Source organism: Mesocricetus auratus, unplaced genomic scaffold (genome assembly GCF_017639785.1).
Source record: "Mesocricetus auratus isolate SY011 unplaced genomic scaffold, BCM_Maur_2.0 Super-Scaffold_6730, whole genome shotgun sequence".
Taxonomy (NCBI): Eukaryota; Metazoa; Chordata; class Mammalia; order Rodentia; family Cricetidae; genus Mesocricetus; species Mesocricetus auratus.
The window spans coordinates 77,693,105-77,705,908 of NW_024429184.1; the positions used below are offsets into that span (position 1 = coordinate 77,693,105).

General features: G+C 42.8%; 1 long non-coding RNA gene across 1 annotated transcript; it reads right to left on the reverse strand.

The window, feature by feature from the left end:
- Positions 1-3,582: 3,582 nt before the first annotated feature.
- LOC121138978 lies at positions 3,583-11,126 on the reverse strand. The gene is made up of 3 exons (XR_005875849.1): positions 11,036-11,126; positions 4,243-4,470; positions 3,583-3,778 (listed from the first exon to the last, which is right to left on the reverse strand). It is a non-coding gene; the product is annotated as an uncharacterized LOC121138978 (long non-coding RNA).
- Between the last annotated feature and the right edge of the window lie 1,678 nt (positions 11,127-12,804).

Sequence of the window (12,804 nt, forward strand, 5' to 3'; positions counted from 1 at the left end):
TTCAAGCTGAAGGATCCAAGCAAGCCTCTCCCATAAAATCCATTCCTAAGATTCATGTTTCCATGTGAAAAGAAGAAAACCAGTTGGCTATGGTCTATTTGGAATGAAACACTTCTTCTGAAAGCACAGAGTGGTCCTAGAATTAAGAACTTAGGAGTCAGCAGGGAAAGAGCCCAGCATTTCATCTATATTTTAATATTAGACAAGAAGGGGTTTAGAAGAAGAGTAGAATTGTATTAATATTGCATGAATACTCAAGCAAAACTGGGCAAGGGCAACATGGGGATAGATGAAGATCAATGGTGTTGGCTCCATTATTAAAAACACAGATGATGAATTATTGGATTAAGATCCAAAGCTAAGTCAGAAATCCATGACTCTGTCTAAACTACAACCGAGAAGTGGCTGTTGGCAGAGGCAGGGTAGGCAGTTGTAATGGGAACTTAGAGGCCCGACAACTTCTCAATTGAGTTGAAAGCAGGGTCAGCCAGGGAAGTGGGTGGAGTGCTGATGAGAAATTCTGTTTCAATAGAACTAAAGGCAAGAACTTAATTACCAAGGAAAGGACATTTTGTATTATTAATAGATTAAGGAGCAGGCTATGGTGTTGTATCATCTGGCCTATGAATGTCATTTGGACCAAGTCCAAGGCTGATCCTGGCACAGGAGTGAGAGATGCAAGGGTCAGAAAGAAGTGTGGCAGAGCCATATGCTCACTCCGGGGGTGGTACTCTCACATTATCTCAGGGCTGACCTCGGTGCTCAGTTTAACTGAATCGAGTCTGCACTCACAGAGGCAAGACAAAGACGGATTTGTTTCCACTCTTGCACCCGCAGGGTTCTCACTCGCTCAGGTCAGTGCTGAGTCCAGCATCCACATACAGGTCCAGACAGACTTCAGGCATCACTCACACACCTCCACTTCTCCACACTTCCAGACCCTGAAGTCAGGAAACGATATTCACCAGAGAGACAGCTCAGTGGACAAAAGTGCCTACCACTTAAGCCTGATGACCTATGTTCAGAACCCACATAAAGTCAGAAGCACATCTGTAATCCAAGTGACCAGGAAAGCCACCTGGGAGCTCACAGTGCAGCTAGCCTGCAGTACACTGTGGAGTGGAAGAAACAAGGGAGACCTTGCCAAAAAAAAGGGGGGGGGGAGTAAGAGCTGATTTCTGAACATTGTTCCTTAACTTCTATGTGTGCTTTGACATATATGTGCCCACATTCACATTCATGTACATATCACACAGCACATACACACACACACACACCATATGCATATAAAAACAGAGAAAAAGAAATAAAATAATGGACTTCAAGCCAAGTACTGCAGCTATGTGTATGCCAGCAATCGCAACACTCAGGAGCCAGGGACAGGAGGGTTATTAGTTCAAGGACAACCTTACCCACAAAGTGAAGGCCTAACTCAAAAACAGCTGTTTATTATTACTACTAATAATAATCATTATTTTAAAGAGAGTTCTTACAACAACCATTTAATAATAGATATAATAATATTTTATAGAAGGAGTTCCTACAACAACTATTAAATAATAATATTTTAAAGAGAGAGCTCACCAGGCATTGGTGGCACATGCCTTTAATCCCAGCACTGGGAGGCAGAGGCAGGCAGATCTCTGTGAGTTAGAGGCCATCCTGGTCTACAAAGAGAGTTCCAGGACAGCCTCCAAAATAATACAGAGAAACCCTGTCTCGAAAAACCAGAAAAGAGAGAGAGAGAGACAGAGACACAGAGACAGAGATAGAGAGGCAGAGAGAGAGAGAGAGAGAGAGCTCCTACATCTTCTCAAAGCATGTATAGACATTACACTGGACAAACCATGCTTGGTAACAAAATGAGTTAGATTTCCCTGCATGCCTTGATTCAAGTAACACTGGTGAAGCAGGGTTTTTCCCACATGCAAATGTCAGGATAAACACTCATGACACCTATGATCCTTAAAAGGCCTCACATTTTATGAAGTACCTCTACTTACATTTTCTTTGGAATTTCATGGCACTGATGGGTGGGAATAAGGATCATGCCTTTTGTTCAGGTGAAGAAATTGACTTTCAAATATGAGTTCTTATTGCCTCAAAGTGCAAGTCTGCCTGTCACTCAGGCCCTGTGAAGGTAAGCTGTCTGTAGCCCATTATTACAATAAAGTCCTACAGAAAAGAGCTCTGTACAGCTGGGAGGTCAGCATGGGACTGATCCAGACCTCCTGAGTGTGAGAGTCAGTGAGGAGGCCTGGGCAACCTATGGGGCCCTGGGCAGTAGATCAGTACTTATCCCTGGCATACAAACCTACTTCGTGTGTCCATAACACAAAAAGTGATGCTTTCTCAGCCTGGACTCTTAGGGGAGTGCTTGGACCCTGCCCTGAGCGAAATGACAGACTCTGGATATCCCCTATGTGAAAGAGGATAGGGTAGGAGGCTGGGACCGGGCATGGTGGAGCTGCGGGAGGAGCTGACTTGTTTTGAACTCTCAGAAGCACTCTCACACTTGTGTCTCACCTGATCAGCTCAGCAACCCTGCCAGGCAGGCATAGGGCAGTTAAGGAAGCAAAACTCAATGCAGTCATATGATTTACCCAAGGACAGATCGCCATTTGATAGCAGAGGCATAGCTGGGACCTAACTTTAAGGGCAGTTGTATTTGGATTAGATGGAGCAGTAGAGAACTCTCCAGGCTGGCAGGAAGGATCAGTTTATTAAAAGAGTGTGCAACATTAATGTGAAAGTTTAAAGGGTCAAAAACATCCAAAAATTTAATGTAGCCTACAAGGAATAGTGACTCAGGTCACAGGCATCGAAATGATAACATAAGATTATGACAGAGGCGTAGAGATACAGAACCTGTTGGAGATAACTAGAAGGTTCAGGAAGAAAGTAATGAATGCGTGTTTGGAAATCTGGCACACGATGGGGTGATTACAAATAAGCAGGAGAGGTGTGGGGTGTTTGACCCACAACGTCAAAAGAACAGCTTTTTATATTGGAAAGTTAACATTAGAATTCCACCTCAAACAAAAATGATAAATACTGTAAAGGAATCCCAGAAAGTTAAAAAGCTAGACCTTTTTTTAAGTTTTAAAACACGGTAATAAAATTCAAGACAGTATTTTTATACCAGGTCATCAGGGAAGAATTTCTTAATATTGAAAACAAACACAAAAGAAAATGACAGATTGGATGGTGTCAAAATTTAAGTTTTCTGCAGAGCTTAATACAGCAATGCATTAAGCAACACTAAAAGAGAGGTGATGGATTTGGAGGGGCTGGCAGCTGCATGAAAAGGTGCCCTGCTCTGTTATCTACCAGCGAAATGCCAATTAAAGCAGAGTGGTGCCATTTTACGCCTATCTCATTATCAGAAATTCAAAGGTTTGACAGTGCCAAGAAGGTATCCTTACCCTGAAGAGACTTCAAACTGTTTCTAATATCTCCGAGAAGTGAAGAGATGCATGCCTTAATGCAACTAAGTTTATGGCACAATATCTACTGTTACATATTTGTAATACATTTATTTATTATGTCTATTGTGACATCTTTGTAATATCAAAAGTGGGACAACCTAAATGTTCATTAACATGGCAATGAAAAAACCACAGAAGTTCACATGAGTTGTACACATGTATGTGGAAAAATGGTCTTTCAAAGTCTATACTGAGTTTAAAAATAACAAACCATATGGTAGTGGAAAGGAACAATCCAATGATGTAGTCCTTGCCCAACATGCAGTAGATCCTAGATTTCATCTCCATCACTGAAATAAACAAATAAATAAATACTAGATAGGTAAAAAATTTAATATGCCATTTACATTCATAAGTAAAACATAAAACAATGTCACTGAGTACACTTCAGACAGGCACGGTGAAAGCATAAAAGCACAGAATAATGCAAACAAGTTCAGGACAATGTTTTTCAAAAACAAGTAAAATAGACTCCTGGAGAATGGGGAAAGAATTTAAGTATATGTGTAGCATTTTATTTGTTTAATTAAAAAGTAAAATAAAGTCAGCATTATGTGTTTAAAATAGTGAACGATTTAAGAAAGAGGGAAAGGAAAGGAAAAGTGAGTGGACACCAGCCTTTCTCACCTGGGGGCATGAGAAGGCACCAAGAAACAAGAGCCTGCCAGGCAACAGCACAGGCAACTTGAGAAATTATTTAAGGCTTTGCATTTACAGTGATTTGAATGCAAAACGCATTCAGTAGAAAACATACCTTGAGTTTTGCTCTTTTTCTGGACTGGTAATATGCTGTGTGGTGCTCTCCTACAGTGCTAGGAACACCCGGTTGGCACAGCTCTCTCCAGCAGAAACATACTGCAGTGGCATACTGCATTAGTGAGCTACCATGTTCAGTAGGTCACATGTGTTAACTAAGTCTTCATCTCCCAATGCTTTCAGCTTATCACAATGCAACTTCATCATTTGTGAAGGAACATTTATACTGCAAAAAATAAAAAAATAATAATAATCTCAACTAAAATCATGAATCGATATCCCTGGAGATGGTGTGTTGGGAGAAAGGGACCAGCAGGATGTCTATATGAGTTTTAATTCCATCTAGAGCACTGTGTTATGATTTGACCTGGTTGCATTCCCTGGGGCGTGGACCGGAGATGATAACAGCAATCCTGCTACACTAGTGGTAGTACCAGATGAAACAATAAATGTGGAAGGACTTTGCAGCTCAGCAAGACTGGGGGACCTGCCATTTCTCATCTTCTTCTTTGTCCCTTTCCAAGTGCACTAACTAAGCACCATGCATCCTACAGAGTAAGGCTGTACTCACAAGTGTCCCACGGTGCCCAGTGACAGTTTTCCTACCAAATAACTCCAGACTCAAATTAGACTCTAGTGAGTTCATCATGGATAATGTAATTATAAGAAGCAGCAAATAAATTGATAGTATTGGCTTCTTGTTTTTTAAGAGGAAGCAGGGAGAAAAAGAATACAGCATGTGAGAAAGATTATCCTCTACAGAAACCACCAACACCACCCCAGCCACTGGCCTATATTCAAACTCATCCCACAGAGCAGTAGTATGTCTCTAATGTGCTGGGTAGCTATAAAATGCTTTATAGCCTGAAGGCCCAGCTTTGTCCTGATACAGGAGGGTCTGTGGTCTCCTGCAGATGTGTCCGTTTTCATAGCTTCCTGAAACACAGCATGGAGACTAGAACCATTTTGCTTTCCTCTCATTTCATTTGTGTGGGCATGCTATATGTGTGTGCCTGCTTCTGTGTGTAAATGTGTGAGTACACATTCATGTGGAGGAAGAAGTCAAGCTGGCATGTCATTCCTCTGGTGCCATCCACCTTGCTGTCTGAGGCCTCTCCCTGACCTGGAGCTTGCTGTGTAGGTCAGGTTGTCTGGCAGGTGAACCCCAATGAGTCTCAGCACTGTGATAAGCACACATATTCACACCCAACTTTTCAGGTGGGTGCTTGACATCAAACATGTGTACTCGTGAAGGTACACTCTTGACCAGTTGACTGATCTCTCCAGCCCCGCTGAGCATTCTCTGTTCCTAGACCCTTCTATGCCCAGCTGAGCTATCAAGTACTAGGAGTAGAAAAGAGAAGCAAAGAGACTAGCAGGGAGATTAAGTGGAATCACTCTGCCTTTTCTTCATGGTCTATCTTGTTGCTGTGAGAAAGAAGAGATCATCTGCTAGGGGAGGGGAGAGGAGATATAAGAGGAGGAATGTAAAAGAGAGATGAGAGTTCTTAAGCTGATGCAGAGGAAAGACAGTAAGGAAATAGGAGAGAAGCTAACGTTTATTTAAACAAGAAAATTGCCTATACCTTTTCAATAAACACACCTAATAATACTCTTTGTATGAGTTTATGATTTCATTTGTCTGAGAGTTAGAGGGGATAATATTTTTCCAAGATCACAATGAGGGTGAGGAACAAAGAGGGCTCCAAATTCAAGCCACTTCCGTCTGGTAAGATGGCTCCCCAATGATGTCAGTGCCCTCTCCAAATGTTAGGCCCCCGCAAAAGACAGAGTGACCATGTACTTGTCTTGTCCATAAGAGTTCTCCTAAGGGACTTTTGTTATTATGGTACTGTAGATAAGTAGGAAGACAGAACCTAAGACATAGCCTCACATTTGCAATCTTTCTGAAATAACACTCGCTTAAAACATACCTACAAAATAAATGACAACATTATCTCTGCAGAAAATGTATACATTTCTGTGTAGCTGGAAGTGTCTATGCTGTAGCACATTGCCGAGCAGAGCATTGCACCGTGTCTATTCACAGGGATGCAGGGGAAACATAGAACTCTGTAAAAAAAAAAAACAGACAAGCAAGAGTGGCTGTGGTCCTGGAACACACATGAGGATGGAGGAGGATCTGGGCCAAAGCTGAGAACTACTCAGAGCTGCAAAGTTTCTTCCTAAAGTGAAGCAATCTCAAAGTCTTTGGTACAGCTATATCTCTCTACTGTGTTAAGTGGTCTCTTCCCTTGGGAGAGGAAAAGAAAGTCTTGGGAGAAAGGCACCCAGTGAGTCTTGATTAAAGCATGGCCATTGTGAGGGATGTTGCAGACCTATTTCTTTTCCCCCAGACTCTCCAGCTCCTCCAGGCTTAAGGCTTTCCATATCCAATCTGCCACCTCTCTTCCTACATTTTCCCTGTGCTCTCCTAACCACTGTTCCCTTCATGAATCCCCACCAAGGCCACTCTCTCATCTCCACCCGTGCTCCAAGTTAAGCACAGAAGCAATTGAAGCTAGAATGTATATAGAACAGATGGCAATTGTCTTTTAGGATCTGTTGCTTCACTCATTATGATTATTTTATAGTTCTATCCACTTGCCTGCAAATTTTATTGTTTCTTTTCTATTTGCAACTGAGTAATATTCCACTGTGTGTATGTACCACATTACTCCACAGGTGGCACCTTCTCTCTTCCGTTCTGGGGTTTTTGTCTGACTTGGGCTTTGTAAAGGCCTCATGTGTGCACCACAATGTATATGAGTTCATATGTGCATTAGCTCTCTTGTGTCTAAAGACACTATTTCCTTGTGGTCATTCACCACCTCAAATTCTCATGATCTTTCTGCCTTCTCTTCTATATAGATCCCTGAGCTCTGAGAGTAGGGATCATCCCATTTCTGGATGGGTGCTTCAAAATCTCTTGTTCTCTCAACATTGCCCATCTTGTGGGTTTCTATGATAATCACCACATACTTAAAGAAACTTCTTTGATGAGAGTTGTGCCATATACTGATCTGCAAATTTCACATTTTTCTCTTTTGCATTGATCTTTTAATGGACATCTGGGTCTATTATGTTCACTCACTATTGTGAATAGAGTGGCCAAAAGCAAGCATGTAAAAGATGTTTTGCAACAGGGTAATATCCTTTGGGTACACACCCTGGAGTGGTATAGATGGATCATGTGGCAGTTCTATTTCTAGCTTCTTGAGAAACCTCCAGACTGAATTCCAAAGTGACTACATTAGTTTACCATCCCATGGACAATGTAGAAGGGTTCCCCTTTCACCCTTCCGTGTCAGCATTTGTTGACATTTGTATTCCTGATGATGGCTGTTCTGACAGGGGTGGGATGGAATCTTAAGTAGTTTTAATCTGCATTTCCCTGATGGTTGAGAAATACATTTTAAAGTATTTCTCTAGCCGTTTATTATTTCTTCTGTTGAAATTTTTTTCTTCACAGGCATAGAGAAAACAATTCAAATATTTGAAATGGAAACACTAAAGACTAGGGATAGACAAAGCAATTCTGAACCAAAATGATACTATGGGAGGTATCACCACCATATATCATTTCACATTTTACTATGGAGCCATTGTAATGAAAATACCATGGTGCTGGTACAGAAACAGACACTTAGATCAGTGGAGTAGACTTGAGGACTCAGATGCTAAATACATACAATAAGAGTTACCTAGATTCTTTTACCAAGACTCCAAAAATATACCTTGGACAAAAAAATAAAATCTTCAACAAATCGAGCTGTGGTAGTGCAGAAAGATTAAAGTAGAATCTTATCTCTACTCTTAACAAAACTTAACAACAAATAGATCAAGGACCTCAACATAAGAAGGAAAAAGTAAGGAATTTACTTCAGCATATATACAAATACACACAGGAAAGGACTTTCCACGGGAGTAGAGGAGGACATCAACAGACTGGGTCTCATGAAACTAAAAAGCTTCTGTACAACAAAGGAAATTGGGAATCAAGTAAACAAGAAACGTGCAGAATGGGAGGAAATCTTTGCCAGTCATTTATCCAACTGAAGGTTAAAATCTAGAACATATAAAAGGCTCAAAATGCTAAGCAAAGATAACATCTTACTATGTAGCCCTGTCCAGCCCGGAGTTTACTATATAGACCAGACTGGCTTCAACCTTATAGTGATCCTGCTGCCTCTGCCTCCCAAGTGCAGAAATTACAAATGTGTGCAGCCATAATCAAATTGGTTTTCTTTTTTCTCCTGTTTTTTATTCAAGTTAGAAACAAGCATGTTTCCCATGTCAATCACAGCTCCCTCTCCCAACCCTCCTCCCATGGCTCCCCACCAGACCCCTCCCCAGTCCCCCAACCAATCTCCACTCCAGTCACCAGGGAGGGTGAAGCCCTACATGGTGGGTCTCTAGAGTCTGTCTTGTCATCCAGTGTCGAGACCCTCCTTCAAGAGTTCAGGCTGAGAGAGCATCCTACATTCTGGCATGGCACACAAAGTCTATTTGTACGCCAGTGATAAATACTACCCAAGGCCCCATAGATTACCTAGGCCTCCTCGCTGACACCCACATTCAGGTTGTCTGGGTCAGTCCCATGCTTTCCACACAGCCATCATTCTGGGGTCCCTTGTTCACGTCAAATGTTTCTGTGGATTAAACCAGCCCAGTCTTAACTCCTTTGCCCAACAGTTCTCCCTTTCTGACACTGGATTCCAGGAGTTCAGTTCAGTGTTTGTCTGTGGGTATCTGCCTCTGCTTTCAATCAGTCGCTGGATGAAGGTTCTGTTTCCAGACTCTCTGGCAGTGGTGTTGTATGTTGGCCCTCCCCTGATTCATGTGTAAAATCCATAAATGAGTGAGCACATACCATGTTTGTCTTTTTGTGACTGGGTTACCTCAATCAGGATGGCTTCTTCTAGTGCCATCCATTTGCCTGCAAACTTTGAAGCATGTAGAAGATAACAGAGCTCCACAAAGGCCAAAGTCTACATTCTACCATTCCATGACTTCCCCCATAGTGAACTTCAATAACACAGAGTAGGCACTGGAGGGCTTCTTAGACACATTCATGCCATTCCTGAAGGTTCAGATTCAGAAGGAAGAAATGGAACAGAAATATCCCTTTGGGGAAATTGCACGGCTTCTAATGCAGATGATCTCAGGGGTGGGGGAGGGACCTGAATTCCTGCAAGGCATGGTCTATGAGTCTCCTCTTCATACCTCAGAGCCCAGGAGGGCATCTGGCACACAGTACATGCTTGTTTGAACTCAGCAGGTCAGGCGAGCCATTTAATGTACCTCATTTGCCTTGGAACAGTCCCACAGCTGCACTGCGGGCTGTTGAGAAGGGTCACTGTATCCCCATACATCATAAACATGGGCAGCGCTGTTGAGTCATGGCCACTAGAGCGTTTAAACTAAAGAGTGCCCAGGCCTATTCTTTAGCATTCTTTAAGCAAAGGCCCGGCTTTGACCTCTGCCATCCTCTCTGTTAGAGAGACTATGCTGCTGCAAGGAACGTCGCTGTAGAGTTCAGCTAGTCAACAACATGCAGCTCATCATTCAGTTACTGTGTAGATGAGCCGGCTGAAGCTTACAGAATGTCACTGTTGCTCCCATCTAGACTTTCTCATCAGGGTGTCTTCCAAAAGCACAGATTCTCAGAAGGACCTGTTTTGTTTTGGTGTATTTCCAAAGAAAGATACTTAGATTCTTTTATCTTTTTAAATATTTCTGCTGCAAACTCCAGGGAAATTTATTGTAAGAAGATGGCATCATTTTCAAGGTCCCCAGATAGCTCTTTCCACAGACATGGCCCATGGAAAAATCTTCCTCAGAGACCCAATGAATTCGAAGAAGAAAACAAAATTAGACTTAATTAAGTGCATAATTACTGTTGAATGTGGCAGGTGTACTTCTTTTAGACCAGGTTGATGGTGCTGGAGGGTGATATACTTGGGACTGCCACTTATGTCTTCAGTAAACTGGGACCCTATCTCAGTGCTAGGGTTTTACTTGGAAAGGGGCTTTGTAGATTTAGGGAATGGGTTTCAGATAACAAGCTCTGTAATGTCCCTCCATGTTACCCATATTAACTAAACTGGACCCTATACCCCATCCAACCCATCCTCAGTCAGCACAGCTTCTTTCCCAGCCATGTTCTGAGTAAACCTCAACAGTGTCACCCACTGCTGAGTTCTTATCTGCCCTCCCCTCCTTTTCTGTCCTTTGTGTTTGGGCCTGCTTGCCATTGTAACATACTGTCTTAATGTTTCATGCATTTTCAGACATTCTAGCATCCCTGTCAACTTTGGACTCTGAACTATCATTTCAGGCCTAAAATCCACTTTTTAAAAGCCTTATACAGACCCCATGTACTCTTGGTGGGAAACCCCAGCTAAAATTCGAATGATAAAGGAAGCATAGCTCTTTAGTAGTAGTTCCCAGTGAGGCTGGCTGTGCCCATCTTCCTCACCCACGTGTGCTCATGAATGAAAGCTCAGTCTCCTACAGTCGATGGTCATTGGCAGTATAACGATCCGCTTCACCACTATGAGCCTTGTGGATTTAGACTACTTTTCCTCACTGCAGCCCCTCTCTCACAATGCTCCCTCGGTGCTGGGGAGCAGATAAGATAAAACACAGCCATTCTGCAGGATCGACCAAACTTCCCAAGTGAGTTAATAACAGAGCCCCTTCCGGAGACTCTGCTTCCTGTCTTTGGGTCTGATGGTCATTAGGCCTTAGCTAGGCCCCATCACACTGTTGCTGTGAAGCGTACTCACAAGTTGGTCAGGCAGCCTCAGTAGGATGGAGGACAGGAGGAGGAGGTCTTTGTTTTTATCTCTTGGAATGTTTCAACAGTTCCAGCCGTGGTTACAGTTTATGACTGTGGGGAGTTTCTGCTTGTTTGTTTTCCTTTTGAAAGATTCTATCTAGATTCCAGCAAACTTCCCAGCAAGCAGTACTCGGAGGCAGCTGGGAAAGGGATGGTTGTTCCTTCCCTGTCATATGTCCTTAAAATAACACAACGGGGAGAGGCAAGCCCTCAGAGTCCCCTTGAGCTACCAACGATAGCATAATGAATTGGCTAATCATAAATGAGTCGCTCCTGAGTTCCAAGCGCTATGGTAATGAATTGCCAACGAGCCATTTGCCAGACTGCAGCCATATGGTAAGGGATGGGACCCTGGCACACTGTAGCCATACTTGTGGGTTTGTCTGTGTAATTGTTCCCAACCAGAACCTTCCCAACTCTATGACTGCTAATTAACGTCCTGTTTAAGCTTCTGTTGTCAAAACTAATCATGTGTTTGTTTGATGCAGCTAAGTCTTATCTGGTTGGTAATGGTGACCAGTAAGAAATGAAAATGTGTTTGAGTTCACACAAAAATATCTGACTTTCACCCAGTGGGCACCCAAACCTAGCAGCACTGCCCTGTGCAATTCAATCCAGGAGCTTATTAAATCCAACAAATTATCATCTCCGACTACAGAAACACAAATGAGGTCCTAGTTCATTAATTTCCCCATTGTTCTACCTTTCTGTGGGTATTAAACGAGCTACCTTTGGTGGAAGGGAGAATGAAGAAATTTTATTAGTAAATAGCAAAGCAGATACTAAGGGAACAACTCTTCGAGGCTTTGTAAGTGCAGTAGGAAGGAGGATGTGGCTATGTGTGCTTTTCTTGTAGTCCATGATAATAACCATCCCTCATCACCAAGGGAGATGGAAGGTGTCCTTTCTCCTTCACCCACCTCCTAATACACACTCATACCCTCTGACAGCAGTTCCTTCAAGTTCCAGCAAAGGGTGTCTATAATTGATGCAAACTGACTTTCCCTTAACAGTGAATAACATGGGGAAACTGAGGCAGAGAAGTGTATAGAATAATATTCCCTGGTTCTCGTGTTTCCTATCAAACCCAGTGGGAACAACCACTCTATTTTACAATTTTCTGTTTTCTCCCTGCATCCACATACTGCGCCCCAGAAACAGCCAATGTGTTAATTGCAAGGTCGAGGCAGTGTCTTCCATGGCATCTGGGACATGGGATAATGCAAACAAATTTCCATATGTGGTCCCTTCCAGTAGTCTTCGGCCCTCAAGCACCCACACTATGTGAGAACTTGGCTTCTTAAGGAGTAGCCGACATTTTAATTGGAAGCATCTGTCGCCTTCTCTGTTATTTTTGGCCAGTTTGGTTTTATTTGTATGAGCCCATGTTTGTGTATAGGCCTGCCTACATGGTTCACAAAGCCTAGCATTGCCTCTCCTCTCATTTTCTTCTCAAGTAGCTAACTAGGACATATCACAAGCCATTTTCCTTCACCCCTGGATCTGACACAGTTTTCTCTCAGAAGAATCAGGGTGGGGAGGGCCAAGCTGAGAATGGAAAACCACCTTGGTGAGAAGAAGTGATGTTTGGTGGAGAAAAGTCTACCTCTTGATGTTTACCGAAAAGTGCTCCCCAGCCTCTCAGGAGCTCTAAGCTCTACTGGGAACTTTTCCAGGTGGCAGGCCCAGAGTGGTCTCTCTGTGCATGCTGCCTTG